The sequence below is a fragment of the Aulostomus chinensis genome, chromosome 4 (genome assembly GCF_037954235.1).
Source record: "Aulostomus chinensis isolate RoL2024-O1b breed Wild chromosome 4, RoL_Achi_v1.0, whole genome shotgun sequence".
Taxonomy (NCBI): Eukaryota; Metazoa; Chordata; class Actinopteri; order Syngnathiformes; family Aulostomidae; genus Aulostomus; species Aulostomus chinensis.
In genome coordinates, this window is record NC_141323.1 from 28,995,094 (window position 1) to 29,020,449 (window position 25,356).

At 43.2% G+C, this 25,356-nt stretch overlaps 24 non-coding genes and 4 pseudogenes across 24 annotated transcripts; all 28 read right to left on the minus strand.

Moving 5' to 3' along the window:
- Positions 1–2,763: 2,763 nt before the first annotated feature.
- LOC147265658 (5S ribosomal RNA) lies at positions 2,764–2,882 on the minus strand (annotated as a pseudogene).
- A 309-nt stretch (positions 2,883–3,191) lies between these two features.
- On the minus strand, positions 3,192–3,310 carry LOC147265659 (5S ribosomal RNA). Its single transcript, XR_015115301.1, has one exon. It is a non-coding gene; the product is annotated as a 5S ribosomal RNA (ribosomal RNA).
- A 311-nt stretch (positions 3,311–3,621) lies between these two features.
- Positions 3,622–3,740, minus strand: LOC147265660 (5S ribosomal RNA). The gene has a single exon (XR_015112689.1). It is a non-coding gene; the product is annotated as a 5S ribosomal RNA (ribosomal RNA).
- A 6,981-nt stretch (positions 3,741–10,721) lies between these two features.
- Positions 10,722–10,840, minus strand: LOC147265661 (5S ribosomal RNA). The gene has a single exon (XR_015114253.1). It is a non-coding gene; the product is annotated as a 5S ribosomal RNA (ribosomal RNA).
- Positions 10,841–11,149: 309 nt separating this feature from the next.
- On the minus strand, positions 11,150–11,268 carry LOC147265662 (5S ribosomal RNA). The gene has a single exon (XR_015113254.1). It is a non-coding gene; the product is annotated as a 5S ribosomal RNA (ribosomal RNA).
- A 309-nt stretch (positions 11,269–11,577) lies between these two features.
- On the minus strand, positions 11,578–11,696 carry LOC147265663 (5S ribosomal RNA). The gene has a single exon (XR_015115264.1). It is a non-coding gene; the product is annotated as a 5S ribosomal RNA (ribosomal RNA).
- A 309-nt stretch (positions 11,697–12,005) lies between these two features.
- Positions 12,006–12,124, minus strand: LOC147265664 (5S ribosomal RNA). Its single transcript, XR_015114047.1, has one exon. It is a non-coding gene; the product is annotated as a 5S ribosomal RNA (ribosomal RNA).
- A 309-nt stretch (positions 12,125–12,433) lies between these two features.
- Positions 12,434–12,552, minus strand: LOC147265665 (5S ribosomal RNA; annotated as a pseudogene).
- Positions 12,553–12,861: 309 nt separating this feature from the next.
- Positions 12,862–12,980, minus strand: LOC147265666 (5S ribosomal RNA). Its single transcript, XR_015113937.1, has one exon. It is a non-coding gene; the product is annotated as a 5S ribosomal RNA (ribosomal RNA).
- A 310-nt stretch (positions 12,981–13,290) lies between these two features.
- Positions 13,291–13,409, minus strand: LOC147265667 (5S ribosomal RNA). Its single transcript, XR_015113626.1, has one exon. It is a non-coding gene; the product is annotated as a 5S ribosomal RNA (ribosomal RNA).
- A 309-nt stretch (positions 13,410–13,718) lies between these two features.
- On the minus strand, positions 13,719–13,837 carry LOC147265668 (5S ribosomal RNA). Its single transcript, XR_015113938.1, has one exon. It is a non-coding gene; the product is annotated as a 5S ribosomal RNA (ribosomal RNA).
- Positions 13,838–14,147: 310 nt separating this feature from the next.
- LOC147265669 (5S ribosomal RNA) lies at positions 14,148–14,266 on the minus strand. Its single transcript, XR_015112690.1, has one exon. It is a non-coding gene; the product is annotated as a 5S ribosomal RNA (ribosomal RNA).
- Positions 14,267–14,575: 309 nt separating this feature from the next.
- LOC147265670 (5S ribosomal RNA) lies at positions 14,576–14,694 on the minus strand. Its single transcript, XR_015113939.1, has one exon. It is a non-coding gene; the product is annotated as a 5S ribosomal RNA (ribosomal RNA).
- A 310-nt stretch (positions 14,695–15,004) lies between these two features.
- Positions 15,005–15,123, minus strand: LOC147265671 (5S ribosomal RNA). The gene has a single exon (XR_015113488.1). It is a non-coding gene; the product is annotated as a 5S ribosomal RNA (ribosomal RNA).
- Positions 15,124–15,432: 309 nt separating this feature from the next.
- Positions 15,433–15,551, minus strand: LOC147265672 (5S ribosomal RNA). The gene has a single exon (XR_015114543.1). It is a non-coding gene; the product is annotated as a 5S ribosomal RNA (ribosomal RNA).
- Positions 15,552–15,861: 310 nt separating this feature from the next.
- LOC147265673 (5S ribosomal RNA) lies at positions 15,862–15,970 on the minus strand (annotated as a pseudogene).
- Positions 15,971–16,279: 309 nt separating this feature from the next.
- Positions 16,280–16,398, minus strand: LOC147265674 (5S ribosomal RNA). Its single transcript, XR_015112691.1, has one exon. It is a non-coding gene; the product is annotated as a 5S ribosomal RNA (ribosomal RNA).
- A 309-nt stretch (positions 16,399–16,707) lies between these two features.
- LOC147265675 (5S ribosomal RNA) lies at positions 16,708–16,826 on the minus strand. The gene has a single exon (XR_015115038.1). It is a non-coding gene; the product is annotated as a 5S ribosomal RNA (ribosomal RNA).
- Positions 16,827–17,136: 310 nt separating this feature from the next.
- On the minus strand, positions 17,137–17,255 carry LOC147265676 (5S ribosomal RNA; annotated as a pseudogene).
- A 309-nt stretch (positions 17,256–17,564) lies between these two features.
- On the minus strand, positions 17,565–17,683 carry LOC147265677 (5S ribosomal RNA). Its single transcript, XR_015115613.1, has one exon. It is a non-coding gene; the product is annotated as a 5S ribosomal RNA (ribosomal RNA).
- Positions 17,684–17,992: 309 nt separating this feature from the next.
- On the minus strand, positions 17,993–18,111 carry LOC147265678 (5S ribosomal RNA). The gene has a single exon (XR_015113940.1). It is a non-coding gene; the product is annotated as a 5S ribosomal RNA (ribosomal RNA).
- Positions 18,112–18,421: 310 nt separating this feature from the next.
- Positions 18,422–18,540, minus strand: LOC147265679 (5S ribosomal RNA). Its single transcript, XR_015115467.1, has one exon. It is a non-coding gene; the product is annotated as a 5S ribosomal RNA (ribosomal RNA).
- A 309-nt stretch (positions 18,541–18,849) lies between these two features.
- LOC147265680 (5S ribosomal RNA) lies at positions 18,850–18,968 on the minus strand. Its single transcript, XR_015113558.1, has one exon. It is a non-coding gene; the product is annotated as a 5S ribosomal RNA (ribosomal RNA).
- A 309-nt stretch (positions 18,969–19,277) lies between these two features.
- Positions 19,278–19,396, minus strand: LOC147265681 (5S ribosomal RNA). Its single transcript, XR_015113941.1, has one exon. It is a non-coding gene; the product is annotated as a 5S ribosomal RNA (ribosomal RNA).
- A 310-nt stretch (positions 19,397–19,706) lies between these two features.
- On the minus strand, positions 19,707–19,825 carry LOC147265682 (5S ribosomal RNA). The gene has a single exon (XR_015115624.1). It is a non-coding gene; the product is annotated as a 5S ribosomal RNA (ribosomal RNA).
- Positions 19,826–20,134: 309 nt separating this feature from the next.
- Positions 20,135–20,253, minus strand: LOC147265683 (5S ribosomal RNA). Its single transcript, XR_015113942.1, has one exon. It is a non-coding gene; the product is annotated as a 5S ribosomal RNA (ribosomal RNA).
- Positions 20,254–20,563: 310 nt separating this feature from the next.
- Positions 20,564–20,682, minus strand: LOC147265684 (5S ribosomal RNA). The gene has a single exon (XR_015115484.1). It is a non-coding gene; the product is annotated as a 5S ribosomal RNA (ribosomal RNA).
- Positions 20,683–20,991: 309 nt separating this feature from the next.
- LOC147265685 (5S ribosomal RNA) lies at positions 20,992–21,110 on the minus strand. The gene has a single exon (XR_015113943.1). It is a non-coding gene; the product is annotated as a 5S ribosomal RNA (ribosomal RNA).
- Positions 21,111–25,356: the final 4,246 nt, after the last annotated feature.

Consider the following 25,356-nt stretch of genomic DNA (forward strand, 5'->3'; position numbering starts at 1 on the left):
ATACATCTGTCAAATTGTGAATATTCATTAAATTATATAGCTCAGTTCTGCTTGTGTCATTCTTGTATACATTATTAATTGATATATCATCCTGAGTTAATGCGATATTGAAATCTCCTATTATTATGGTTCTATGATCTATCCATCTGCTTATACTATTTAGAAACATTTTCCTTTCCTTTTCACAGTTACTGGCATATATGTTAACAATTCTGTATGTTCTATTGTTTACGCAAACATCTATAATAAGTATTCTACCTTTCTTGTCATGATATATTAACTTGCTATTGGTACTTATAGTCTTTTTTACTAAAATAGCTACGCCACAAGATTTACTTGTGCCGTTGCTAAAAAAGACATCTCCTTCCCACATTTTGCTTGCTGCCGCCACGCTATCCCCTTCCCACCTTGTCTCCTGTAAGCAGAGAATGTCACACTTGCTTTTAAGTAAAATGGCGGTCATCCTGCCATAAGTGCGGAGTCCATTGACATTAAGGGAGTGCAGCAGAAACATGGTCAGACCAAAAAAACCTTTAAACAGCCAATTTTCCCTCAAGATTTTTTACCTCTCCCTCCTTCTTTCTTCTGTTTTTTCTTCATCGCAGCATCTTGTATTGAGGTGTGCTTTTTCCGAATAGTTTTGATTGTGGCAAAGTCCATTTCCGAGTCACTGTTTGATCTACTCTGAGGAGGGAAGGTGGAGGGCACATTTAAGGCAGGTACCCTGGTGGATGTGGCTGCCGCCGGCTGCAATTCTCCTGGGGTGTCCCCTACCTCCATTGATTCCAGGAGTTGAGAAGGCTCCGGCTCCTTTTCGGACCCGTTTCCTCCTCCATCCTTTCCTCTCTGCTGTGGGCCTGAGTCAGTGCTCATAACATTCAGACTTGAACCAAGCCTTGTGCCTGGGCTCTGCACCGCTGTAGGAGGGCTCTGGGTTCTCTGAGGGGCGTAACCCTCACCGGCAGCCTGCTTGGCGGCGCCACTACCCACCTCGTCATCTTCCTCCTCATCCTCCGTTCCTCCCTCACTTAAACCTTCCATCTCACTGTACAGCTCCTCAGATCCAGATTCCACCACAATATCCTCATCACTATAATTACAACTACATTCATCAATTTTGTTCCAACACACCTCACATTTCTGTATCTTATTAGGTTTCCTGTTGCACTCCCTTGCATAATGCCCCTGGACACCACACTTATGGCAGGAGAACTCAGGACAGTCCCTTAGGATGTGCCCCGGCTGGAGGCACATCCTACACACCCTAGCCTGCCTATCATGTATGACCCTGAAATATTCCGGTCCTATTGCTGTGTCAAACCGTGCTGAATAAGGCAGAGATTGGACTTTATCTGTAAATTTTACTTTGAGAAACCGCGTCCCATCAGCAATTTGCGTACCCGGCCACATCCTCCTCCTTATAGTTGATGCAGCTGAGACTCCCCACCCTTCTAGCTTTTGTGAAATTTCCTCATCTCTGATGTAAGCTGGTAAGCTTAAAAAAGAAACCATGAGTTCATCATTACACAGATCTTTGACATGCACTGTGTTGTCCCCAATTTTGAAACCATCTAGGATTCTCTCTTTCCCTTTGATGTGTGACATGGTAATTTCATATTTCTGCGGCCCTGTCGCCCTACAGGCTATTAAACCTCCACACAGTGCTCTTATGCATCTCATTAATTCGAGAACTGGGACTTCATCCTGCCCAGTTACCTCGACACTGACCGTCAGTTCTCTGTCATACTTGTGGTCGCCACCCGCAGATTTCGCCGCTCCATGTCGCTGCTGCAGCTGCCTTTCCCCACCAGACGCCGCATCTCTTTCCGCCGCCAATTCTCTCTCACTCTCCGTCGCCTCTCCAGTAGCTCCTCGCTGCCCAGGTCTTCTCGGAACCACTTCTTCAGCTCTGTTCTTCAGGCCACCAGCTCTCGTTGCCTGTGGACTGGCTCCAGCGCTCCTTCCACACATCTCCTCTGAATCAGCCGCTGCTCGCCGTCTTTCCCCCGCTGTCGCTGTGGAAGCCGCTCTCGCATTTCCCTCCGGCAGTTTTCCTTCCGACTTCTTCATGTTTCGTTTCTGATTGTTTCTTTTAACAAGCAACCATTTTTCATTTTCTTCACCTGTTTGTGCGTTTATGTCAAGTCCGTTTTCCATGCTCGTAATCTGAAATCCGTTTGCAGAGTTCAAATCCATTTGGTCCGTCCGAAAGTTTTTCATTAGGAAAAAAAAAACTCAAATTGACCTCCCCCGATCAGTATAAAAACTGTCGGGGGGAAAAAATGTTCACTCTAAAAACGAACCAAAAATGCACGGAAAATAAGGAAGAACAATGAAAAAGGCTGAAAAAAACGAAAGAAATGGGAAAAGCGGAGTCCACGACCTCCGTGTGTCGTGCTGTCAGCGTACCGTCTGATTGGCGCATGCGTGTTCAGAGTGGTATGGCCGAAAGCCCTTGACTCTGACACACATGGGCTCTATATCCATTTCACACACTTTACAACCTCAGAAAAAAAGTGATGCGCAAAAGCCTCACGGTCTTTTTACACACAAAATAGTTGTCCTGTCAATACAAAGAAAACAATGTTGATGTCATCTTGAGAAAAGTACTGCATCTGCCATCTGTCTACTTCAAATTACACACTGCATGACATTCCATTCCAAAGCTGCGGAGGGCGCTTCAAGAAAAGGTGTGTGAGGGAAGCTCGCTCATGCTGGTCCCCAAAGACTCAAAGCTGCCCTTTCCTCACAAAGAAATAAAAAAGTTTACAGCACCTGGTATTCCCAGGCGGTCTTCCATCCAAGTACTAACCTGGCCCGACCCTGCTTAGCTTCCGAGATCAGACGAGATCGGGCGTGTTCAGAGTAGTATGGCGATAAGCGTTTGACTCTGACACACATGGGCTCTATATCCATTTCACACAATTTACAACCTCAGAAAAAAAGTGATGCGCAACAGCCTCAGGGTCTTTTCACACGCCAAATCGGTGTCCTGTCAATAAAAGAAAAGAATGTTGATGTCATCTAGAGAAAAGTACTGCATCTGCCATCTGTCTACTTCAAATTAACCACTGCATGACATTCCATTCCAAAGCTGTGGAGGGCGCTTCAAGAAAAGGTGTGTGAGGGAAGCTCGCTCATGCTGGTCCCCAAACACTCAAAGCTGCCCTTTCCTCACAATGAAACAAAAAAGCTTACAGCACCTGGTATTCCCAGGCAGTCTCCCATCCAAGTACTAACCAGGCCCGACCCTGCTAGGCTTCCGAGATCAGACGAGATCGGGCGTGTTAAGAGTGGTATGGCCGTAAGCCCTTGACTCTGACACACATGGGCTCTATATCCATTTCACTCACTTTACAACCTCAGAAAAAAAGTGACGTGCAACAGCCTCACGGTCTTTTCAAACGTCAAAAAGGTGTCCTGTCAATACAAAGAAAAGAATGTTGATGTCATCTAGAGAAAAGTACTGCATCTGCCATCTGTCTACTTCAAATTACACGCTGCATGACATTCAATTTCAAAGCTGCAGAAAGGCGCTTCAAGAAAAGGTGTGTGAGGGAAGCTCGCTCATGCTGGTCCCCAAAGACTCAAAGCTGCCCTTTCCTCACAAAGAAACAAAAAAGCTTACAGCACCTGGTATTCCCAGGCGGTCTTCCATCCAAGTACTAACCAGGCCCGACCCTGCTTAGCTTCCGAGATCAGACGAGATCGGGCGTGTTCAGAGTGGTATGGCCGTAAGCCCTTGACTCTGACACACATGGGCTCTATATCCATTTCACACACTTTACAACCTCAGAAAAAAAGTGATGCTCAAAAGCCTCAGGGTCTTTTCACACGCCACATCGGTGTCCTGTCAATAAAAGAAAAGAATGTTGATGTCATCGAGAGAAAAGTACTGCATCTGCCATCTGTCTTCTTTAAATTAACCACTGCATGACATTCCATTCCAAAGCTGCGGAGGGCGCTTCAAGAAAAGGTGTGTGAGGGAAGCTCGCTCATGCTGGTCCCCAAAGACTCAAAGCGGCCCTTTCCTCACAATGAAACAAAAAAGCTTACAGCACCTGGTATTCCCAGGCGGTCTCCCATCCAAGTACTAACCAGGCCCGACCCTGCTAAGCTTCCGAGATCAGACGAGATCAGGCGTGTTTTTTTTTTTTTTTTTGTCTTTTATTATCAAAAATACATCATACATTTTTACCAACTGTACATTCTTATTTACATGACAAAATTTAACAATTATATAAAAAAATAAATTCCTTCAGGAAAGAAATCTTACCAAAAAAAACCCCCACCCTTGATACACCTCGAACTTGATGAAAACACCATTAGAGTTTTTTTTTTGTTTTTTTGTTGTTTTTTTTTTTTAATTAAGTTAAATTTAGACAAATAAACCAACACTATGTGCCTACAGCCACTGGAGCAATGCAGGTCATTCCAAAAAAAATAAATAAAAATTAAAGAGAGACAAAAAAAACTCATGGGACTAAAAAGAACAAATTCCTGTCGTGAAGTGTCACACACACAATTTTTTTTTTTTTTTTTTATTTTAAATGAAATTTTATCAAAATGAAATGTTAAACACACCAAAAACATAAACCACCCAATTTGCTCACCCCTTTATTAAATTTGAAAAATACTTTGCTTTATAAAAAAAAGAGACTACTTAGCTGGGAATTTGAAGAGAAAACATACCATTGTCAATCTTGTTTATTTCAATTTTGCCATTTGCTATGTTGAAAAATGTGTTTTTCCTGCAGAAAGTGTTTTCAAAAATATCCTTGTCCATGTCATGTAAGATTTGTAGGTGTGTCAAGAGTGTTGTGTAAAAAAACCCAAATATGTTTATTTTCTTCTTTTCATAGAGAGCGTAGTTTCTAGTTGTCCATATTGATTTTTTTGCAAAAGTGAGTATGGTATTTATGAGAGTCCTGTTCTGATCCTTTTGTTTCAGTGTTGTACCAAAGAGAAGAGTCCATGTCCATAGTGTTTCATCTGTCAAACTGAAATTGCAGTGCTCTTGCAGTAGCATCCTGATGAAATTCCTGAATTTATCCGATTCCTTGCAGTTGATGAATAGATGCTCCTGGTCTTCCGGTTCTTTATTGCAGATTTGGCATGTCCTACTGTAGTTTTCCTTATTAATCTGGTGTAATTTGATTCCTGTGAAAATTCTCCTGTGTCTGATATTGAATTCTAGCTTGAAAGTATTGCTGTCCATGTAAGGTATGTTGAGGTTTTGCCAGATTTTTCCTATCGGTATTCCCTTGAATAATTGTGCCCAGTGTTTTTCTGCTTTTGGAGTGCGTTTCATTGAGTTAATCCCTATGGTGTACCAGTCCTTTGTTTTCACCTGTGACAGCTCTTTCCCTGTGTACTGTGTGACAAGCTCAAGCGGTGGGAGTTCGGGGTCTGCTCTCGATTTGTCCGTGATGATTAAGTTTCTCCACAGTGAGGTTATGTTTCTGTTGATTTTGTTACCTAGTCCATTTAGGTAATCCTTTCTGCACGGTGTCCCTGTTTTTTTGAGTTGGGTTGTGACTTTCCTGAGACTGAACAGACCCCTTTCCCCCACCACTTGACCGACCCTTGTTATATTATGTTGCTGAAGTGCCCTGCATTTAAGTGTCCTACCATTGTGTGTGAAAAAAGTGCTTTCGAGAAGAGGTAACTGCAGCACATGACTTTTCTGACTGCACTTAGGCCTGAGGTGGGGCAGGAATTTGCCCCATGCCTCTAGCACCTCCTGGTAGAACATCGGTAGCGAGCCATGGCTTTTCCCAGGAAGGAGGTGATAAAGAGGGAGTTTCTCCCCCTCCCCGTACTCAGCCAGGTAGCCCGCCATTGTGTCCTCCCAGGGGTACTGCCTGTTCCAATCGAGAAAATTTCTAACTAATTTGGCCCTGAGTGCATCTTTTTTTGCACTGATGTCAATTAGTCCTAATCCCCCCTCCCTTTTATTAGCAATTATCACCCGATGAGCGATCGAATTTCCCTTTCCCCTCCAAAGGAAGGAGGAGATCGCTTCATTGAGCGAATTTAGTGCCCACTGCGGTAGCTCACAGGCCCCCAAAACATGATTAATTTTTGACAGTATTAAGGCATTGATGACAATTACCTTTCCTCTCAGGCTTAAACCCCTACTTCTCCATAAATTAAGTGTATTTTCTACCTTTTTTACAAGTTCTCTCCACCCTAAGTCCCTGGCTTCCCCTTCATTTTTACCAATGTATACACCCAGTATTTTCCTGTATTCTTTAGTGCTAAAACCCCAATTATTTTTTAAACTATTTTTACCGAATTCCATCATTTCTGACTTATTTCTGTTAACCTTAGCTCCTGATGCTTTTTCATATCTTTCTAGATGTTTTATAATATAATTTAAATTTTCTTCATTTTTAAACATTATATTGATATCATCCGCAAATTGTGCTATTTTAACGACTTTGTCTCTATATGTTTTTATACCTATAATATTCTTATCATTCATTATACTTAAAGCTAGTGGCTCAGCAACAATACTGTATAAAAGAGCTGAAAGCGGGCATCCTTGCCTTACCGATCTTTTTAATTTGATCTTTTCTGTTAGTTGTCCATTTATCTTTATTTGACTGTATGCGTTATCGTATAATAATTTAATCCATCTAATAAAGCCTTCACCGTATCCAAATCTTTTTAAAGTTTTATATAAGAAAAGATGTTCTACTCTGTCGAATGCTTTCTCCAAATCAATTCCGAGCAGATACCCCCCCTGTGCTGCCATTGTCCTGACGGTATCCTTTATTGTAAGGATCGTATCTATGATGTCTCTATCTGGTATGCCGTATGCCTGTGTATTACCAATAATGGTTCCTATTGTAAGTTTAAGCCTGTTTGCCAGTGTTTTGGTCAGTATCTTGTAATCTGTATTGAGTAAACTTATTGGTCTATAGTTTGTTATATCCTGTTTTGAACCTTTATTTTTGTAGATAAGTGAAATTATTCCTGCAGTGAATGTATTGGATGTTCTCTGTTCCCGTTCCATTGAGTGGTACAATGACAGCAACGGGGAGCTATCTGCTCTTTGAAACAAATATAAAATTCTGCTGTTAAACCATCTACCCCTGGACTTTTGTTTTTATTTAAGCTATCTATTGCCGTCTTTATCTCATTAATAGTAATTTGTGCATCAGACCATTCCTTATCCTCCACTGAAATACTAGTTTGGATATTTGATAACAACTTGTCTACCTCTTCGCTATTGCTATATCCATTATCAAATAATTCTTTATAAAACTCTGTAGTTACTCTTAGTATATTTTCTTGATCGTCATATTCTTTTCCAGTTATATCGTTGATTTTTTCTATTATAGTTTTGTTTTGTTTTTGCTTTTCGAGCCCCAAAAAATATGCGGTGCATTTTTCTCCTTCTACTAAATTTTTAACTCTGCTTCTTATCATTGCACCTCTGCATTTTATTTTTTCTATGTTTCCTAGTTTTGCTTTATATAATTCATAGTTTTCTGTGTTTCTGTTAGGTTCTTTATCAAATAATGCTATTTCATGATTGATTAATTTTCTTAGTCGATTTTCCTCCAGCTCCTCTCTCCACTTTTTCTCTTTACTATAATTTATACTACTTCTTTTAATTCTTTGCTTTAGAATTTCCCACTTTTCTATAAAATTATTTTCTATTTTCATTTCAATTTTTGCATAATCAAGCAGTTTTGTGATTTTTTTAACGTAAGTTGAATCTGCCAGGAGGCTGGAGTTGAGGCACCAGGTACCTCCCCCCCTGAAACCTCCTGCAGCACCCAAGTAACACTCAATTGTTGCGTGATCACTCCATGCGTTATAATTATATTGTATTTTATTGATCTGTTTTGTTGCTTCAGGGGCCGCTAGACATAAATCTATTCTGGCTTGTTTCATTTTTCCCTGCACAACCTGTCTTCTGGAGTACTCTTTCTTGAATGGGTTGTGAATTCTCCATACATCTGTCAAATTGTGAATATTCATTAAATTATATAGCTCAGTTCTGCTTGTGTCATTCTTGTATACATTGTTAATTGATATATCATCCTTAGTTAATGCGATATTGAAATCTCCTATTATTATGGTTCTATGATCTATCCATCTGCTTATACTATTTAGAAACATTTTCCTTTCCTTTTCACAGTTACTGGCATATATGTTAACAATTCTGTATGTTCTATTGTTTATGCAAACATCTATAATAAGTATTCTACCTTTCTTGTCATGATATATTAACTTGCTATTGGTACTTATAGTCTTTTTTACTAAAATAGCTACGCCACAAGATTTACTTGTGCCGTTGCTAAAAAAGACATCTCCTTCCCACATTTTGCTTGCTGCCGCCACGCTATCCCCTTCCCACCTTGTCTCCTGTAAGCAGAGAATGTCACACTTGCTTTTAAGTAAAATGGCGGTCATCCTGCCATAAGTGCGGAGTCCATTGACATTAAGGGAGTGCAGCAGAAACATGGTCAGACCAAAAAAACCTTTAAACAGCCAATTTTCCCTCAAGATTTTTTACCTCTCCCTCCTTCTTTCTTCTGTTTTTTCTTCATCGCAGCATCTTTTATTGAGGTGTGCTTTTTCCGAATATTTTTGATTGTGGCAAAGTCCATTTCCGAGTCACTGTTTGATCTACTCTGAGGAGGGAAGGTGGAGGGCACATTTAAGGTAGGTACCCTGGTGGATGTGGCTGCCGCCGGCTGCAATTCTCTTGGGGTATCCCCCACCTCCATTGATTCCAGGAGTTGAGAAGGCTCCGGCTCCTTTTCGGACCCGTTTCCTCCTCCATCCTTTCCTCTCTGCTGTGGGCCTGAGTCAGTGCTCATGTCATTCAGACTTGAACCAAGCCTTGTGCCTGGGCTCTGCACCACTTTAGGAGGGCTCTGGGTTCTCTGAGGGGCGTAACCCTCACCGGCAGCCTGCTTGGCGGCGCCACTACCCACCTCGTCATCTTCCTCCTCATCCTCCGTTCCTCCCTCACTTAAACCTTCCATCTCACTGTACAGCTCCTCAGATCCAGATTCCACCACAATATCCTCCTCACTATAATTACAATTACATTCATCAATTTTGTTCCAACACACCTCACATTTCTGTATCTTATTAGGTTTCCTGTTGCACTCCCTTGCATAATGCCCCTGGACACCACACTTATGGCAGGAGAACTCAGGACAGTCCCTTAGGATGTGCCCCGGCTGGAGGCACATCCTACACACCCTAGCCTGCCTATCATGTATGACCCTGAAATATTCCGGTCCCATTGCTGTGTCAAACCGTGCTGAATAAGGCAGAGATTGGACTTTATCTGTAAACTTTACTTTGAGAAACCGCGTCCCATCAGCAATTTGCGTACCCGGCCACATCCTCCTCCTTATAGTTGATGCAGCTGAGACTCCCCACCCTTCTAGCTTTTGTAAAATTTCCTCATCTCTGATGTAAGCTGGTAAGCTTAAAAAAGAAACCATGAGTTCATCATTACACAGATCTTTGACATGCACTGTGTTGTCCCCAATTTTGAAACCATCTAGGATTCTCTCTTTCCCTTTGATGTGTGACATGGTAATTTCATATTTCTGCGGCCCTGTCGCCCTACAGGCTATTAAACCTCCACACAGTGCTCTTATGCATCTCATTAATTCGAGAACTGGGACTTCATCCTGCCCAGTTACCTCGACACTGACCGTCAGTTCTCTGTCATACTTGTGGTCGCCACCCGCAGATTTCGCCGCTCCATGTCGCTGCTGCAGCTGCCTTTCCCCACCAGACGCCGCATCTCTTTCCGCCGCCAATTCTCTCTCACTCTCCGCCGCCTCTCCAGTAGCTCCTCGCTGCCCAGGTCTTCTCGGAACCACGTCTTCAGCTCTGTTCTTCAGGCCACCAACTCTCGTTGCCTGTGGACCGGCTCCAGCGCTCATCTCCTCTGAATCAGCCGCTGCTCGCCGTCTTTCCCCCGCTGTCGCTGCGGAAGCCGCTCTCGCATTTCCCTCCGGCAGTTTTCCTTCCGACTTCTTCATGTTTCGTTTCTGATTGTTTCTTTTAACAAGCAACCATTTTTCATTTTCTTCACCTGTTTGTGCGTTTATGTCAAGTCCGTTTTCCATGCTCGTAATCTGAAATCCGTTTGCAGAGTTCAAATCCATTTGGTCCGTCCGAAAGTTTTCCATTAGGAAAAAAAAAACTCAAATTGACCTCCCCCGATCAGTATAAAAACTGTCGGGGGGAAAAAATGTTCACTCTAAAAACGAACCAAAAATGCACGGAAAATAAGGAAGAACAATGAAAAAGGCTGAAAAAAAACGAAAGAAATGGGAAAAGCGGAGTCCGCGACCTCCGTGTGTCGTGCTGTCAGCGTACCGTCTGATTGGCGCATGCGTGTTCAGAGTGGTATGGCCGTAAGCCCTTGACTCTGACACACATGGGCTCTATATCCATTTCACACACTTTAAAACCTCAGAAAAAAAGTGATGCGCAAAATCCTCAGGGTCTTTTCACACGCCAAATCGGTGTCCTGTCAATAAAAGAAAAGAATGTTGATGTCATCGAGACAAAAGTACTGCATCTGCCATCTGTCTTCTTCAAATTAACCACTGCATGAAATTCCATTCCAAAGCTGCAGAGGGCGCTTCAAGAAAAGGTGTGTGAAGGAAGCTCGCTCATGCTGGTCCCCAAACACTCAAAGCTGCCCTTTCCTCACAATGAAACCAAAAAGCTTACAGCAACTGGTATTCCCAGGCGGTCTTCCATCCAAGTACTAACCAGGCCCGACCCTGCTTAGCTTCCGAGATCAGACGAGATCGGGCGTGTTCAGAGTGGTATGGCCGTAAGCCCTTGACTCTGACACACATGGGCTCTATATCCATTTCACACACTTTACAACCTCAGAAAAAAAGTGATGCGCAAAAGCCTCAGGGTCTTTTCACACGCCAAATCGGTGTCCTGTCAATAAAAGAAAAGAATGTTGATGTCATCGAGACAAAAGTACTGCATCTGCCATCTGTCTTCTTCAAATTAACCACTGCATGAAATTCCATTCCAAAGCTGCAGAGGGCGCTTCAAGAAAAGGTGTGTGAGGGAAGCTCGCTCATGCTGGTCCCCAAAGACTCAAAGCGGCCCTTTCCTCACAATGAAACAAAAAAGCTTACAGCACCTGGTATTCCCAGGCGGTCTTCCATCCAAGTACTAACCAGGCCCGACCCTGCTAAGCTTCCGAGATCAGACGAGATCGGGTGTGTTCAGAGTGGTATGGCCGTAAGCCCTTGACTATTACACACATGGGCTCTATATCCATTTCACACACTTTACAACCTCAGAAAAAAAGTGATGCGCAACAGCCTCAGGGTCTTTTCACACGCCAAATCGGTGTCCTGTCAATAAAACAAAAGAATGTTGATGTCATTGAGAGAAAAGTACTGCATCTGCAATCTGTCTACTTCAAATTACACACTGCATGACATTCCATCCGAAAGCTGTGTAGGGCGCTTCAAGAAAAGGTGTGTGAGGGAAGCTCGCTCATGCTGGTCCCCAAACACTCAAAGCTGCCCTTTCCTCACAATGAAACAAAAAAGCTTACAGCACCTGGTATTCTCAGGCGGTCTCCCATCCAAGTACTAACCAGGCCCGACCCTGCTTAGCTTCCGAGATCAGACGAGATCGGGCGTGTTCAGAGTGGTATGGCCGTAAGCCCTTGACTCTGACACACATGGGCTCTATATCCATTTCACACAATTTACAACCTCAGAAAAAAAGTGAAGCGCAACAGCCTCAGGGTCTTTTCACACGCCAAATAGGTGTCCTGTCAATAAAAGAAAAGAATGTTGATGTCATCTAGAGAAAAGTACTGCATCTGCAATCTGTCTACTTCAAATTACACACTGCATGACATTCCATCCGAAAGCTGTGTAGGGCGCTTCAAGAAAAGGTGTGTGAGGGAAGCTCGCTCATGCTGGTCCCCAAACACTCAAAGCTGCCCTTTCCTCACAATGAAACAAAAAAGCTTACAGCACCTGGTATTCCCAGGCGGTCTCCCATCCAAGTACTAACCAGGCCCGACCCTGCTTAGCTTCCGAGATCAGACGAGATCGGGCGTGTTCAGAGTGGTATGGCCGTAAGCCCTTGACTCTGACACACATGGGCTCTATATCCATTTCACACAATTTACAACCTCAGAAAAAAAGTGAAGCGCAACAGCCTCAGGGACTTTTCACACGCCAAATAGGTGTCCTGTCAATAAAAGAAAAGAATGTTGATGTCATCTAGAGAAAAGTACTGCATCTGCCATCTGTGTACTTCAAAGTAACCACTGCATGACATTCCATTCCAAAGCTGTGGAGGGCGCTTCAAGAAAAGGTGTGTGAGGGAAGCTCGCTCATGCTGGTCCCCAAAGACTCAAAGCTGCCCTTTCCTCACAAAGAAATAAAAAAGCTTACAGCACCTGGTATTCCCAGGCGGTCTTCCATCCAAGTACTAACCAGGCCCGACCCTGCTTAGCTTCCGAGATCAGACGAGATCGGGCGTGTTCAGAGTTTTATGGCCTTAAGCCCTTGACTCAGACACACATGGGCTCTATATCCATTTCACACAATTTACAACCTCAGAAAAAAAGTGATGCGCAACAGCCTCAGGGTCTTTTAACACGCCAAATACGTGTCCTGTCAATAAAAGAAAAGAATGTTGATGTCATCGAGAGAAAAGTACTGCATCTGCCATCTGTCTTCTTCAAATTAACCACTGCATGAAATTCCATTCCAAAGCTGCAGAGGGCGCTTCAAGAAAAGGTGTGTGAGGGAAGCTCGCTCATGCTGGTCCCCAAACACTCAAAGCGGCCCTTTCCTCACAATGAAACAAAAAAGCTTACAGCACCTGGTATTCCCAGGCGGTCTTCCATCCAAGTACTAACCAGGCCCGACCCTGCTAAGCTTCCGAGATCAGACGAGATCGGGCGTGTTCAGAGTGGTATGGCCGTAAGCCCTTGACTCTCACACACATGGGCTCGATATCCATTTCACTCACTTTACAACCTCAAAAAAAATGTGATGTGCAACAGCCTCACGGTCTTTTTACACACCAAATAGTTGTCCTGTCAATACAAAGAAAAAAATGTTGATGTCATCTAGAGAAAAGTACTGCATCTGCAATCTGTCTACTTCAAATTACACACTGCATGACATTCCATTCGAAAGCTGTGGAGGGCGCTTCAAGAAAAGGTGTGTGAGGGAAGTTCGCTCATGCTGGTCCCCAAACACTCAAAGCTGCCCTTTCCTCACAATGAAACAAAAAAGCTTACAGCACCTGGTATTCCCAGGCGGTCTCCCATCCAAGTACTAACCAGGCCCTACCCTGCTTAGCTTCCGAGATCAGACGAGATCGGGCGTGTTCAGAGTGGTATGGCCGTAAGCTCTTGACTCTCACACACATGGGCTCTATATCCATTTCACACACTTTACAACCTCAGAAAAAAAGTGATGCGCAACAGCCTCAGGGTCTTTTCACAAGCCAAATCGGTGTCCTGTCAATAAAACAAAAGAATGTTGATGTCATCGAGAGAAAAGTACTGCATCTGCCATCTGTCTTCTTCAAATTAACCACTGCATGAAATTCCATTCCAAAGCTGCAGAGGGCCCTTCAAGAAAAGGTGTGTGAGGGAAGCTCGCTCATGCTGGTCCCCAAAGTCTCAAAGCGGCCCTTTCCTCACAATGAAACAAAAAAGCTTACAGCACCTGGTATTCCCAGGCGGTCTTCCATCCAAGTACTAACCAGGCCCGACCCTGCTAAGCTTCCGAGATCAGACGAGATCGGGCGTGTTCAGAGTGGTATGGCCGTAAGCCCTTGACTCTCACACACATGGGCTCTATATCCATTTCACTCACTTTACAACTTCAAAAAAAATGTGATGTGCAACAGCCTCACGGCCTTTTTACACACCAAATAGTTGTCCTGTCAATACAAAGAAAAGAATGTTGATGTCATCTAGAGAAAAGTACTGCATCTGCAATCTGTCTACTTCAAATTAACCACTGCATGACATTCCATTCCAAAGCTGTGGAGGGCGCTTCAAGAAAAGGTGTGTGAGGGAAGCTCGCTCATGCTGGTCCCCAAAGACTCAAAGCTGCCCTTTCCTCACAAAGAAATAAAAAAGCTTACAGCACCTGGTATTCCCAGGCGGTCTTCCATCCAAGTACTAACCAGGCCCGACCCTGCTTAGCTTCCGAGATCAGACGAGATCGGGCGTGTTCAGAGTGGTATGGCCGTAAGCCCTTGACTCTGACACACATGGGCTCTATATCCATTTCACACAATTTACAACCTCAGAAAAAAAGTGATGCGCAACAACCTCAGGGTCTTTTCACACGCCAAATACGTGTCCTGTCAATAAAAGAAAAGAATGTTGATGTCATCGAGAGAAAAGTACTGCATCTGCCATCTGTCTTCTTCAAATTAACCACTGCATGAAATTCCATTCCAAAGCTGCAGAGGGCGCTTCAAGAAAAGGTGTGTGAGGGAAGCTCGCTCATGCTGGTCCCCAAAGACTCAAAGCGGCCCTTTCCTCACAATGAAACAAAAAAGCTTACAGCACCTGGTATTCCCAGGCGGTCTTCCATCCAAGTACTAACCAGGCCCGACCCTGCTAAGCTTCCGAGATCAGACGAGATCGGGCGTGTTCAGAGTGGTATGGCCGTAAGCCCTTGACTCTCACACACATGGGCTCTATATCCATTTCACTCACTTTACAACCTCAAAAAAAATGTGATGTGCAACAGCCTCACGGTCTTTTTACACACCAAATAGTTGTCCTGTCAATACAAAGAAAAAAATGTTGATGTCATCTAGAGAAAAGTACTGCATCTGCAATCTGTCTACTTCAAATTACACACTGCATGACATTCCATTCGAAAGCTGTGGAGGGCGCTTCAAGAAAATGTGTGTGAGGGAAGCTCGCTCATGCTGGTCCCCAAACACTCAAAGCTGCCCTTTCCTCACAATGAAACAAAAAAGCTTACAGCACCTGGTATTCCCAGGCGGTCTCCCATCCAAGTACTAAACAGGCCCAAGCCTGCTTAGCTTCCGAGATCAGACGAGATCGGGCGTGTTCAGAGTGGTATGGCCGTAAGCTCTTGACTCTCACACACATGGGCTCTATATCCATTTCACACACTTTACAACCTCAGAAAAAAAGTGATGCGCAACAGCCTCAGGGTCTTTTCACACGCCAAATAGGTGTCCTGTCAATAAAACAAAAGAATGTTGATGTCATCGAGAGAAAAGTACTGCATCTGCCATCTGTCTTCTTCAAATTAACCACTGCATGAAATTCCATTCCAAAGCTGCAGAGGGCCCTTCAAGAAAAGGTGTGTGAGGGAAGCTCGCTCATGCTGGTCCCCAAAGACTCAAAGCGGCCCTTTCCTCACAATGAAACAAAAAAGCTTACAGCACCTGGTATTCCCAGGCGGTCTTCCATCCAAGTACTAACCAGGCCCGACCCTGCTAAGCTTCCGAGATCAGACGAGATCGGGCGTGTTCAGAATGGTATGGCCGTAAGCCCTTGACTCTCACACACATGGGCTCTATATCCATTTCACTCACTTTACAACCTCAAAAAAAATGTGATGTGCAAATGCCTCACGGTCTTTTTACACACCAAATAGTTGTCCTGTCAATACAAAGAAAAAAATGTTGATGTCATCTAGAGAAAAGTACTGCATCTGCAATCTGTCTACTTCAAATTACACACTGCATGACATTCCATTCCAAAGCTGTGGAGGGCGCTTCAAGAAAAGGTGTGTGAGGGAAGCTCGCTCATGCTGGTCCCCAAACACTCAAAGCTGCCCTTTCCTCACAATGAAATAAAAAAGCTTACAGCACCTGGTATTCCCAGGCGGTCTCCCATCCAAGTACTAACCAGGCCCGGCCCTGCTTAGCTTCCGAGATCAGGCGTGTTCAGAGTGGTATGGCCGTAAGCCCTTGACTCTGACACACATGGGCTCTATATCCATTTCACACAATTTACAACCTCAGAAAAAAAGTGATGCGCAACAGCCTCAGGGTCTTTTAACACGCCAAATACGTGTCCTGTCAATAAAAGAAAAGAATGTTGATGTCATCGAGAGAAAAGTACTGCATCTGCCATCTGTCTTCTTCAAATTAACCACTGCATGAAATTCCATTCCAAAGCTGCAGAGGGCGCTTCAAGAAAAGGTGTGTGAGGGAAGCTCGCTCATGCTGGTCCCCAAAGACTCAAAGCGGCCCTTTCCTCACAATGAAACAAAAAAGCTTACAGCACCTGGTATTCCCAGGCGGTCTTCCATCCAAGTACTAACCAGGCCCGACCCTGCTTAGCTTCCGAGATCAGACGAGATCGGGCGTGTTCAGAGTGGTATGGCCGTAAGCTCTTGACTCTCACACACATGGGCTCTATATCCATTTCACACACTTTACAACCTCAGAAAAAAAGTGATGCGCAACAGCCTCAGGGTCTTTTCACACGCCAAATCGTTGTCCTGTCAATAAAACAAAAGAATGTTGATGTCATCGAGAGAAAAGTACTGCATCTGCCATCTGTCTTCTTCAAATTAACCACTGCATGAAATTCCATTCCAAAGCTGCAGAGGGCCCTTCAAGAAAAGGTGTGTGAGGGAAGCTCGCTCATGCTGGTCCCCAATGTCTCAAAGCGGCCCTTTCCTCACAATGAAACAAAAAAGCTTACAGCACCTGGTATTCCCAGGCGGTCTTCCATCCAAGTACTAACCAGGCCCGACCCTGCTAAGCTTCCGAGATCAGACGAGATCGGGCTTGTTCAGAGTGGTATGGCCGTAAGCCCTTGACTCTCACACACATGGGCTCTATATCCATTTCACTCACTTTACAACCTCAAAAAAAATGTGATGTGCAACAGCCTCACGGCCTTTTTACACACCAAATAGTTGTCCTGTCAATACAAAGAAAAGAATGTTGATGTCATCTAGAGAAAAGTACTGCATCTGCAATCTGTCTACTTCAAATTACACACTGCATGACATTCCATTCGAAAGCTGTGGAGGGCGCTTCAAGAAAAGGTGTGTGAGGGAAGTTCGCTCATGCTGGTCCCCAAACACTCAAAGCTGCCCTTTCCTCACAATGAAACAAAAAAGCTTACAGCACCTGGTATTCCCAGGCGGTCTTCCATCCAAGTACTAACCAGGCCCGACCCTGCTTAGCTTCCGAGATCAGACGAGATCAGGCGTGTTCAGAGTAGTATGGCGATAAGCGTTTGACTCTGACACACATGGGCTCTATATCCATTTCACACAATTTACAACCTCAGAAAAAAAGTGATGCGCAACAGCCTCAGGGTCTTTTCACACGCCAAATCGGTGTCCTGTCAATAAAAGAAAAGAATGTTGATGTCATCTAGAGAAAAGTACTGCATCTGCCATCTGTCTACTTCAAATTAACCACTGCATGACATTCCATTCCAAAGCTGTGGAGGGCGCTTCAAGAAAAGGTGTGTGAGGGAAGCTCGCTCATGCTGGTCCCCAAACACTCAAAGCTGCCCTTTCCTCACAATGAAACAAAAAAGCTTACAGCACCTGGTATTCCCAGGCGGTCTCCCATCCAAGTACTAACCAGGCCCAACCCTGCTTAGCTTCCGAGATCAGACGAGATCGGGCGTGTTCAGAGTGGTATGGCCGTAAGCTCTTGACTCTCACACACATGGGCTATATATCCATTTCACACACTTTACAACCTCAGAAAAAAAGTGATGCGCAACAGCCTCAGGGTCTTTTCACACGCCAAATCGGTGTCCTGTCAATAAAACAAAAGAATGTTGATGTCATCGAGAGAAAAGTACTGCATCTGCCATCTGTCTTCTTCAAATTAACCACTGCATGAAATTCCATTCCAAAGCTGCAGAGGGCCCTTCAAGAAAAGGTGTGTGAGGGAAGTTCGCTCATGCTGGTCCCCAAAGTCTCAAAGCGGCCCTTTCCTCACAATGAAACAAAAAAGCTTACAGCACCTGGTATTCCCAGGCGGTCTTCCATCCAAGTACTAACCAGGCCCGACCCTGCTAAGCTTCCGAGATCAGACGAGATCGGGCGTGTTCAGAGTGGTATGGCCGTAAGCCCTTGACTCTCACACACATGGGCTTTATATCAATTTCACTCACTTTACAACCTCAAAAAAAATGTGATGTGCAAAAGCCTCACGGCCTTTTTACACACCAAATAGTTGTCCTGTCAATACAAAGAAAAGAATGTTGATGTCATCTAGAGAAAAGTACTGCATCTGCAATCTGTCTACTTCAAATTACACACTGCATGACATTCCATTCGAAAGCTGTGGAGGGCGCTTCAAGAAAAGGTGTGTGAGGGAAGCTCGCTCATGCTGGTCCCCAAACACTCAAAGCTGCCCTTTCCTCACAATGAAACAAAAAAGCTTACAGCACCTGGTATTCCCAGGCGGTCTCCCATCCAAGTACTAACCAGGCCCGACCCTGCTTAGCTTCCGAGATCAGACGAGATCGGGCGTGTTCAGAGTGGTATGGCCATAAGCCCTTGACTCTTACACACATGGGCTCTATATCCATTTCACTCACTTTACAACCTCAGAAAAAAAGTGAAGCGCAAAAGCCTCAGGGTCTTTTCACACGCCAAATAGGTGTCCTGTCAATAAAAGAAAAGAATGTTGATGTCATCTAGAGAAAAGTACTGCATCTGCCATCTGTCTACTTCAAATTAACCACTGCATGACATTCCATTCCAAAGCTGTGGAGGGCGCTTCAAGAAAAGGTGTGTGAGGGAAGCTCGCTCATGCTGGTCCCCAAAGACTCAAAGCTGCCCTTTCCTCACAAAGAAATAAAAAAGCTTACAGCACCTGGTATTCCCAGGCGGTCTTCCATCCAAGTACGAACCAGGCCCGACCCTGCTTAGCTTCCGAGATCAGACGAGATCGGGCGTGTTCAGAGTGGTATGGCCATAAGCCCTTGACTCTGACACACATGGGCTCTATATCCATTTCACACAATTTACAACCTCAGAAAAAAAGTGATGCGCAACAACCTCAGGGTCTTTTCACACGCCAAATACGTGTCCTGTCAATAAAAGAAAAGAATGTTGATGTCATCGAGAGAAAAGTACTGCATCTGCCATCTGTCTTCTTCAAATTAACCACTGCATGAAATTCCATTACAAAGCTGCAGAGGGCGCTTCAAGAAAAGGTGTGTGAGGGAAGCTCGCTCATGCTGGTCCCCAAAGACTCAAAGCGGCCCTTTCCTCACAATGAAACAAAAAAGCTTACAGCACCTGGTATTCCCAGGCGGTCTTCCATCCAAGTACTAACCAGGCCCGACCCTGCTAAGCTTCCGAGATCAGACGAGATCGGGCGTGTTCAGAGTGGTATGGCCGTAAGCCCTTGACTCTCACACACATGGGCTCTATATCCATTTCACTCACTTTACAACCTCAAAAAAAATGTGATGTGCAACAGCCTCACGGTCTTTTTACACACCAAATAGTTGTCCTGTCAATACAAAGAAAAAAATGTTGATGTCATCTAGAGAAAAGTACTGCATCTGCAATCTGTCTACTTCAAATTACACACTGCATGACATTCCATTCGAAAGCTGTGGAGGGCGCTTCAAGAAAATGTGTGTGAGGGAAGCTCGCTCATGCTGGTCCCCAAACACTCAAAGCTGCCCTTTCCTCACAATGGAACAAAAAAGCTTACAGCACCTGGTATTCCCAGGCGGTCTCCCATCCAAGTACTAACCAGGCCCAACCCTGCTTAGCTTCCGAGATCAGACGAGATCGGGCGTGTTCAGAGTGGTATGGCCGTAAGCTCTTGACTCTCACACACATGGGCTCTATATCCATTTCACACACTTTACAACCTCAGAAAAAAAGTGATGCGCAACAGCCTCAGGGTCTTTTCACACGCCAAATAGGTGTCCTGTCAATAAAACAAAAGAATGTTGATGTCATCGAGAGAAAAGTACTGCATCTGCCATCTGTCTTCTTCAAATTAACCACTGCATGAAATTCCATTCCAAAGCTGCAGAGGGCCCTTCAAGAAAAGGTGTGTGAGGGAAGCTCGCTCATGCTGGTCCCCAAAGTCTCAAAGCGGCCCTTTCCTCACAATGAAACAAAAAAGCTTACAGCACCTGGTATTCCCAGGCGGTCTTCCATCCAAGTACTAACCAGGCCCGACCCTGCTAAGCTTCCGAGATCAGACGAGATCGGGCGTGTTCAGAGTGGTATGGCCGTAAGCCCTTGACTCTCACACACATGGGCTCTATATCCATTTCACTCACTTTACAACCTCAAAAAAAATGTGATGTGCAACAGCCTCACAGTCTTTTTACACACCAAATAGTTGTCCTGTCAATACAAAGAAAAGAATGTTGATGTCATCTAGAGAAAAGTACTGCATCTGCAATCTGTCTACTTCAAATTTCACACTGCATGACATTCCATTCCAAAGCAGTGGAGGGCGCTTCAAGAAAAGGTGTGTGAGGGAAGCTCGCTCATGCTGGTCCCCAAACACTCAAAGCTGCCCTTTCCTCACAATGAAACAAAAAAGCTTACAGCACCTGGTACTCCCAGGCGGTCTCCCATCCAAGTACTAACCAGGCCCAACCCTGCTTAGCTTCCGAGATCAAACGAGATCGGGCGTGTTCAGAGTGGTATGGCCGTAAGCCCTTGACTCTTACACACATGGGCTCTATATCCATTTCACTCACTTTACAACCTCAGAAAAAAAGTGAAGCGCAACAGCCTCAGGGTCTTTTCACACGCAAAATAGGTGTCCTGTCAATAAAAGAAAAGAATGTTGATGTCATCTAGAGAAAAGTACTGCATCTGCAATCTGTCTACTTCAAATCACACACTGCATGACATTCCATTCGAAAGCTGTGGAGGGCGCTTCAAGAAAAGGTGTGTGAGGGAAGTTCGCTCATGCTGGTCCCCAAACACTCAAAGCGGCCCTTTCCTCACAATGAAACAAAAAAGCTTACAGCACCTGGTATTCCCAGGCGGTCTTCCATCCAAGTACTAACCAGGCCCGACCCTGCTAAGCTTCCGAGATCAGACGAGATCGGGCGTGTTCAGAGTGGTATGGCCGTAAGCCCTTGACTCTCACACACATGGGCTCTATATCCATTTCACTCACTTTACAACCTCAAAAAAAATGTGATGTGCAACAGCCTCACGGTCTTTTTACACACCAAATAGTTGTCCTGTCAATACAAAGAAAAAAATGTTGATGTCATCTAGAGAAAAGTACTGCATCTGCAATCTGTCTACTTCAAATTACACACTGCATGACATTCCATTCGAAAGCTGTGGAGGGCGCTTCAAGAAAATGTGTGTGAGGGAAGCTCGCTCATGCTGGTCCCCAAACACTCAAAGCTGCCCTTTCCTCACAATGGAACAAAAAAGCTTACAGCACCTGGTATTCCCAGGCGGTCTCCCATCCAAGTACTAACCAGGTCCAACCCTGCTTAGCTTCCGAGATCAGACGAGATCGGGCGTGTTTTTTTTTTTTTTTTTTTTTGTCTTTTATTATCAAAAATACATCATACATTTTTACCAACTGTACATTCTTATTTACATGACAAAATTTAACAATTATATAAAAAATAAATTCCTTCAGGAAAGAAATCTTACCAAAAAAAAACCCCCACCCTTGATACACCTCGAACTTGATGAAAACACCATCAGAGTTTTTTTTTTTTTTTTTTTTTTTTTTTTTTTTTTAAATAAAGTTAAATTTAGACAAATAAACCAACACTATGTGCCTCCAGCCACTGGAGCAATGCAGGTCATTCCAAAAAAAAATAAATAAAAATTAAAGAGAGACAAAAAAAAACTCATGGGACTAAAAAAAACAAATTCCTGTCGTGAAGTGTCACACACACAATTTTTTTTTTTTTTTTTTTTTTTTTAAATGAAATTTTATCAAAATGAAATGTTAAACACACCAAAAACACAAACCACCCAATTTGCTCACCCCTTTATTAAATTTGAAAAATACTTTGCTTTATAAAAAAAAGAGACTACTTAGCTGGGAATTTGAAGAGAAAACATACCATTGTCAATCTTGTTTATTTCAATTTTGCCATTTGCTATGTTGAAAAATGTGTTTTTCCTGCAGAAAGTGTTTTCAAAAATATCCTTGTCCATGTCATGTAAGATTTGTAGGTGCGTCAAGAGTGTTGTGTAAAAAACCCCAAATATGTTTATTTTCTTCTTTTCATAGAGAGCGTAGTTTCTAGTTGTCCATATTGATTTTTTTGCAAAAGTGAGTATGGTATTTATGAGAGTCCTGTTCTGATCCTTTTGTTTCAGTGTTGTACCAAAGAGAAGAGTCCATGTCCATAGTGTTTCATCTGTCAAACTGAAATTGCAGTGCTCTTGCAGTAGCATCCTGATGAAATTCCTGAATTTATCCGATTCCTTGCAGTTGATGAATAGATGCTCCTGGTCTTCCGGTTCTTTATTGCAGATTTGGCATGTCCTACTGTAATTTTCCTTATTAATCTGGTGTAATTTGATTCCTGTGAAAATTCTCCTGTGTCTGATATTGAATTCTAGCTTGAAAGTATTGCTGTCCATGTAAGGTATGTTAAGGTTTTGCCAGATTTTTCCTATCGGTATTCCCTTGAATAATTGTGCCCAGTGTTTTTCTGCTTTTGGAGTGCGTTTAATTGAGTTAATCCCTATGGTGTACCAGTCCTTTGTTTTCACCTGTGACAGCTCTTTCCCTGTGTACTGTGTGACAAGCTCAAGCGGTGGGAGTTCGGGGTCTGCTCTCGATTTGTCCGTGATGATTAAGTTTCTCCACAGTGAGGTTATGTTTCTGTTGATTTTGTTACCTAGTCCATTTAGGTAATCCTTTCTGCACGGTGTCCCTGTTTTTTTGAGTTGGGTTGTGACTTTCCTGAGACTGAACAGACCCCTTTCCCCCACCACTTGACCGACCCTTGTTATATTATGTTGCTGAAGTGCCCTGCATTTAAGTGTCCTACCATTGTGTGTGAAAAAGGTGCTTTCGAGAAAAGGTAACTGCAGCACATGACTTTTCTGACTGCACTTAGGCCTGAGGTGGGGCAGGAATTTGCCCCATGCCTCTAGCACCTCCTGGTAGAACATCGGTAGCGAGCCATGGCTTTTCCCAGGAAGGAGGTGATAAAGAGGGAGTTTCTCCCCCTCCCCGTACTCAGCCAGGTAGCCCGCCATTGTGTCCTCCCAGGGGTACTGCCTGTTCCAATCGAGAAAATTTCTAACTAATTTGGCCCTGAGTGCATCTTTTTTTGCACTGATGTCAATTAGTCCTAATCCCCCCTCCCTTTTATTAGCAATTATCACCCGATGAGCGATCGAATTTCCCTTTCCCCTCCAAAGGAAGGAGGAGATCGCTTCATTGAGCGAATTTAGTGCCCACTGCGGTAGCTCACAGGCCCCCAAAACATGATTAATTTTTGACAGTATTAAGGCATTGATGACAATTACCTTTCCTCTCAGGCTTAAACCCCTACTTCTCCATAAATTAAGTGTATTTTCTACCTTTTTTACAAGTTCTCTCCACCCTAAGTCCCTGGCTTCCCCTTCATTTTTACCAATGTATACACCCAGTATTTTCCTGTATTCTTTAGTGCTAAAACCCCAATTATTTTTTAAACTATTTTTACCGAATTCCATCATTTCTGACTTATTTCTGTTAACCTTAGCTCCTGATGCTTTTTCATATCTTTCTAGATGTTTTATAATATAATTTAAATTTTCTTCATTTTTAAACATTATATTGATATCATCCGCAAATTGTGCTATTTTAACGACTTTGTCTCTATATGTTTTTATACCTATAATATTCTTATCATTCATTATACTTAAAGCTAGTGGCTCAGCAACAATACTGTATAAAAGAGCTGAAAGCGGGCATCCTTGCCTTACCGATCTTTTTAATTTGATCTTTTCTGTTAGTTGTCCATTTATCTTTATTTGACTGTATGCGTTATCGTATAATAATTTAATCCATTTAATAAAGCCTTCACCGTATCCAAATCTTTTTAAAGTTTTATATAAGAAAAGATGTTCTACTCTGTCGAATGCTTTCTCCAAATCAATTCCGAGCAGATACCCCCCCTGTGCTGCCATTGTCCTGACGGTATCCTTTATTGTAAGGATCGTATCTATGATGTCTCTATCTGGTATGCCGTATGCCTGTGTATTACCAATAATGGTCCCTATTGTAAGTTTAAGCCTGTTTGCCAGTGTTTTGGTCAGTATCTTGTAATCTGTATTGAGTAAACTTATTGGTCTATAGTTTGTTATATCCTGTTTTGAACCTTTATTTTTGTAGATAAGTGAAATTATTCCTGCAGTGAATGTATTGGATGTTCTCTGTTCCCGTTCCATTGAGTGGTACAATGACAGCAACAGGGGAGCTATCTGCTCTTTGAAACAAATATAAAATTCTGCTGTTAAACCATCTACCCCTGGACTTTTGTTTTTATTTAAGCTATCTATTGCCGTCTTTATCTCATTAATAGTAATTTGTGCATCAGACCATTCCTTATCCTCCACTGAAATACTAGTTTGGATATTTGATAACAACTTGTCTACCTCTTCGCTATTGCTATATCCATTATCAAATAATTCTTTATAAAACTCTGTAGTTACTCTTAGTATATTTTCTTGATCGTCATATTCTTTTCCAGTTATATCGTTGATTTTTTCTATTATAGTTTTGTTTTGTTTTTGCTTTTCGAGCCCCAAAAAATATGCGGTGCATTTTTCTCCTTCTACTAAATTTTTAACTCTGCTTCTTATCATTGCACCTCTGCATTTTATTTTTTCTATGTTTCCTAGTTTTGCTTTATATAATTCATAGTTTTCTGTGTTTCTGTTAGGTTCTTTATCAAATAATGCTATTTCATGATTGATTAATTTTCTTAGTCGATTTTCTTCCAGCTCCTCTCTCCACTTTTTCTCTTTACTATAATTTATACTACTTCTTTTAATTCTTTGCTTTAGAATTTCCCACTTTTCTATAAAATTATTTTCTATTTTCATTTCAATTTTTGCATAATCAAGCAGTTTTGTGATTTTTTTAACGTAAGTTGAATCTGCCAGGAGGCTGGAGTTGAGGCACCAGGTACCTCCCCCCCTGAAACCTCCTGCAGCACCCAAGTAACACTCAATTGTTGCGTGATCACTCCATGCGTTATAATTATATTGTATTTTATTGATCTGTTTTGTTGCTTCAGGGGCCGCTAGACATAAATCTATTCTGGCTTGTTTCATTTTTCCCTGCACAACCTGTCTTCTGGAGTACTCTTTCTTGAATGGGTTGTGAATTCTCCATACATCT